Here is a 5,403-nt window from a genome sequence, read left to right as displayed (position 1 = left end):
AGTCAATTTGGAGTCTCTTCTTAAACTGGACACACTGTAGTCCAGAGGGGAATGCAGCCGCTCCATACACCCTGAATAATTGAAGATACAGTGACAGCGACACTAATATTGGAAATATTTTCTGACTCACAGGTTTAACATTCAAATAATTCCTTTCATAAAAACTTATTTGGATGCAATTTTCATCCGATGCCAGTTCAGCTCCATCAAACATGTATTAAAGCTGCAATAATCCTTTTATATTAACAATATATTAAATGACTGTATGCAATGTTAAAAGGTTCTTTCGTCGTGACAAGCCCACTCTGCAGCTCCCCTCCGCTCTATGGAGGGTTTTTTTTTAGCTCAGTGTTTGGTTTTTATGGCCTGCAAACTTATATTTTCACTGTTTGACTGTCATAAACACATTTTCCAGGAGCAGCTAGCAGCTATTTTCAACAAAAAAACTCTGATAAACCCGCTGTTCACTATCGATCAGGCACCAAATGGCAGACAGGCAAAGTTAATCACCAGCTGTTGAGGGTAAAGGAGCATTTAGGAGAGCCAAACAGTTCTCTCAGGCATTGGTAGAGACTTCAACAGAGTTAAAAAGAGAGTGAATATTGGATTTACATTCGAGAAAGTGGCCAGAAACACAACTCTAAATGAATACTAATGTTGCTTTGTATCCTTTTCATTTCAACACTGAATCAAATGAATCCATGTGAATTCAAATCCAGCTCTAAGCATCCTTTCAGCTTATTTTTTGAGCATTTCTCTAGCGCCACCTTCCTGCAATATTGTCAATTTTGTACACAAATGTTATAACGGTTCTACTTTGTCGTGGGCATTCTTGAACCAGAGTATACACCCTAATGACCCTCGCGCATACATTTCTAAATTGCGTCTTAACATGCCTGAAAATGTACTGGACAGATTACAAATGAGTTTTACTTTACACTTCTCATGCTCTCAAAAGGAACTCTGTCCAGTTTTTGTGATGAAGCCAATGGCTTCAATTTGCTGTAAATTGCTGTAAATCCAAAAAGGATGAACCTACTGAATTATCTGATGGCTTGCCAAGAAGTAAGAGTCCTTTTGATTTTTTTTAGGATTTTGTAACCTGCTCTGGAGGTCAAACTTTGCAAGGCCCCCTCTAAGAACACCATAACTCTTTCAGTCTCGTCACTGTCTAAATCTGTCACAATGTGGTGAAGCCTCTACAGGTCAGTATGTTTTACACGATTCATGACACACTTGTGTTTTCCCTGCACACACATGAGCCGTCAGACCAACAGAGCGTTTGAGGACACCATCATTTCTTGCCAGCATCATCTAATGGAGGCATGGGCAAAAATCCAACTTCTGATGGGTAGCTTTCATCGTCGTTTAGGTAAAAGTTTACCTATGACTCACAATTTCTCAAACGTGCAGTAGAAACACAGGGTTTCAACAATAGCCGATTGATTGCATGACTCATGACAGATAACTAATTTCAAGAATTTTCAAAGTTCTCACAGTGGCCATGACGAACATTCTACGACTTTTCCGTAGTTTTACAATTGTACATTTTTAAAACAAAGCGCTACTGTAACTGAGAAACTTTAGTTCTTAATCAGTTCCACCTGAAAATCTAAATAATGCAATAAATGTGTTCAAAGTAGTAAAATCCCCATACTTGATAAGAAGTTTTATCAAATTTGCAGCCATTTGTATTTTTCCCTGCGCACAGAAACTGCCTGGGGAGGTGTGGCTCAGGCAGTAGTCGTCATCGTCCACAAGTCAGAAGGTTAGTGGTTCGACCCCCAGCACCTGCACGCAGCATGTTGAAGTGTGTGTGAATGGTTATCAAGACTGATGATAGTGTGGTCTTTGGGCATTTTGATATCATATCCAAAATCCTCAAAAATCCCCTTTGGGGAAAATGTTTTATGAGTGTTTGAATATTTTTAACATTTTTGCATGTTTTTGTATGGAAAAGGTAAAAGGGTAAGGATTTTATGGCGACTTTTGACGGTTAATTTACCTTCATTGTAGAAAATGCAAAGTCTAGGTTGCTAAAAAATGTTACTTTACTTTGAACTATAATAGTCATTAGCGCATTACCTCTAGTATAAGCACAATCCCCCCACCCCTACCCCCCCGGCAATGGTAGAGTCCCCTCAAAATTAAATTAAAAAAGGTGCAAGTTTACTTTTAATTAACTACTGAAACACGATTTCTTCATTAGTGTCAACATTGTCTTCATCGTCAAGGGTAACCTCCTCGGCATTTTGACAACTTTCTCCTCTGCAGTCTCCACAGGCTGTTACACATTTCAGTCCATGTTTATGACAAGAGCAACTGTTATTGCCACATGGATTTCTGGCAGAAGGTTTTCATTTACATCTGACACACTTCAGTAAGCTCTCTGGTGCTGCATCCAAGTCTGTCAGGACTGGTGTTAGTATGGTATCAGCAAGTTTCCAACCCCATTGCATCGGATCTAGGTCATTGCTTGTGAGCTTCAACCAAAGTATGACTTGCAAATGAACCCGCAAACTGTGAAAATATGCTGCTCTTTCTGTAGGTGGAAGCTTCTGTGGATCAATTGGTGTTTTGCTTGTCGACACCATCTCCATGTATTTAGCGTACCTTAGACTGTTCAAAGAATCATCTGCTCTGCCTCCATATAAGATAACATATAACCGGATACCAGCTTTGCCAATCTGTTCCACTGTCGCCTCAGGATTGGTCATCAAGAAGGATATCTGCTGCAATTCTTCTGATTGTTTTATCTTCTTCTAAAGACTGGTTTTGCCATGTCCATATGTTGCAGAGGTGGTGTCGCAACCCCTCCATGCATGGATGAACGATGAATGGAGGAGATGGGATGTAACTACTTTGCCAGCTTTGTTAACAAGGTCTTGAATTTTCAACACCTTCAAACCATTCTTTGCCTCTGAATGGAAGTATATATCAGCCATGTTCTGGTTCCAGTGGTACATCAAGAGGACAAGTACATCTGTGTCATCTGCTACTACACTTACTTCCCTTCCTTGTCTTGCAAATTGAAGGGCACATTCCACTATCATTGTGTCAGCATCTCCAGTACTGTTGTGCACGATCTGACCATCAGCTTCCAAGCATCCACTCAGCAACGCGATGAACTGACTTTTGTTCTTTTCATTCGAGAGAAGGGTTTGCTGGTCATCGTGAGCCTTTGTAGATTCACTAAGCTGAATATCTGCACGTTTTTCCAACTCTTCGCTGGTGCTCGTGATCTTTGATTGACGGACCCTGTTCGTAGCCATCAAACACGATGCAACAGTCGCCATACCTTGGACGCACATAGTTGGCATATTGTATCGTTATGTCTTTGTATGTCACCTTCGCATGCCGCGACTAAATCAATACATCCATGAAGACGATTTTGAACTTCAGCTGCCCATGAGTCCCCTCTCTTGTCACAGCACTCTAGAAGCTTTTCACGGAATGGGAGGGTTACCACTGAAAGTCGGACATATTTTCTTAAGGGTGACCTTCGCCGATGTATGACCTACAGACAGTGAAAGTTAGAGGGAAGAATTATAGGTTATCACCTATTCACCCAGTTTCGAGTCGAGACTGTCAACATCAATATTAGTAAACGAGCTCACATTTCAGAATCAGCTTCATTCATACAATGAGAGGGTATTGTTACTGACTTACCATGTGTTGTAGTATTCAATGATAATTATGGTCAAAAGATCTTATCGAAATTCTACATAAATTGTGCTCGAACATGCCGAACGTGGATGACGCTCCGAACGGGACGCCATTTTTTTTATATGCACTCGTAACCAGGCCTTTGTACCTAAAACACATGCAGCACATTGTAGTTTTGTTGACGAAAACTAGCGATACCTACATTACGTTTGAGTATTCGATGATTATTTTAAATGAGTAGCAAAGTAATTTAGATCCACTCAGAGACAGAACATCTTTCATTAAAAGTATGCTTATATTGATGAAAATTCTTTATGGCCCACAGTAACGTATTAATGCCGGAAAAAGAAAATATTGAAATACATAAAAAAAAATTATTTTGAGGATTTTGGATATGTTGTTCTACTCAAAATTCTGCTTTGTTTGACACCAAAACCAGCTTTATACCATTGTTTTCCGGGTAGCACCTAATTTTACTCTTCAAAGACCAGACTATGAGCTGATGTGCACCTTGCATGGTAGCCTCTGACTCTGTATGAATGTGGGTGAATGCTGAAATGTGTTGTAAAGCGCTTTGAGTGAACGTAAAGATTGGAAAAGCAGTCCGTTTAGAGCGGTTGAGGACACAATAATTTCTCGCCAGCGTCTCTGAATGATGGTATGGGCAGAATTCCAACTTCACATAGGAAGCTTTTATTCCTGTTTAGGTAAAAGTTTACCTTTGACTCACTTGTATATATTCCCCTTCATCCCATGAACAGTGGCAACCCTGTAGCACACGCAACTCGTTTACTTTTTGCTGCCAATGACAATGCAATATCCCATTTCCCAACAAAATGAAAGCAATGCAAATCACAAAACCAAATGTTTTCACAAATTCGGATTACTTTATTTTCATTAAAAAGCACCAATCCACTATATTAGTACAATAAGGTTCAGTTAATTACAAACTAAATAAAGATTAGAGCAGAGACGGACACATTCAATCAAAGATAACAACACAGAATTCAATCAAATACAGTTTTCCCCGCAGTATCCAACTCTTGTCTAAGAGGAAATAAAATGTGCATTATGTCGACCCCGAAGCAAAGTTTCACCATATAGAGTGGATCAAGTAATTTTCCCTTGCAACAGAATGAGGTTCCCTAATGCTGTAACAGTCTTTTAGTTGGAAGACACCGGGGGGACATGGAGCCCATCTGGATGCTGCTGGATGGTCCACAAAGTGTCTTTTCCTGGCGGCTCTCCACTGATTTGATGAATGAAGAGGAAAAGGAGAGAGCGTGGAGTTCAGGGCGACCAGAAGTTGGCTGTGGAAGAGAGGTTCAATAAGTTTAAGGGAATAACTTGGCGTTTGGATGGTAGAAGTAGAAGTGAAGAGGAGAGGAGAGGTGACGTGTTGATTCAATTATTGTTTTTACAATGCTCCTTCCGTCCTATTATTCAAGGCCATCATTTGAATGGTTATAACTCAAAGACGACACTGACTATTAAAAAGTAGGGCTGTCAAGCAATTAAACAAATTAATCTAATTAATTACAAGCTTTGTGATCAATTAATCGCATATATCAATATTTGCTGTGAGAAGCATTTCAAAATATTCAAATGGTTTTGGAAGATGAGTGAATCAATGAGTAGCATTATGAACTGGTCAACATGTCTTTTATTTCAATACTCTTTCTCCAATACCTTGTTTGCCACAATTATCTTAGACAACACAGACCAACAGTTTGACAT

The 5,403-nt window shown here is 39.6% G+C and overlaps 1 protein-coding gene across 1 annotated transcript in view; it reads right to left on the bottom strand.

Moving 5' to 3' along the window:
- Window positions 1–4,531: 4,531 nt before the first annotated feature.
- The window catches only part of bckdhb (branched chain keto acid dehydrogenase E1 subunit beta), a 55,775-nt gene continuing 54,903 nt past the window's right edge, over window positions 4,532–5,403 (bottom strand). Inside the window, exon 12 of the mRNA XM_029452390.1 lies at window positions 4,532–4,976. The gene's annotated coding sequence lies outside the window, so the exon portion shown is untranslated. The remainder of the gene's footprint in view (window positions 4,977–5,403) is intronic.

This window comes from Cottoperca gobio, chromosome 16 (assembly GCF_900634415.1).
Source record: "Cottoperca gobio chromosome 16, fCotGob3.1, whole genome shotgun sequence".
Taxonomy (NCBI): domain Eukaryota; kingdom Metazoa; phylum Chordata; class Actinopteri; order Perciformes; family Bovichtidae; genus Cottoperca; species Cottoperca gobio.
Note: the sequence above shows the minus strand (reverse complement) of the source record. Positions and strands in the feature narration are given on the sequence as shown.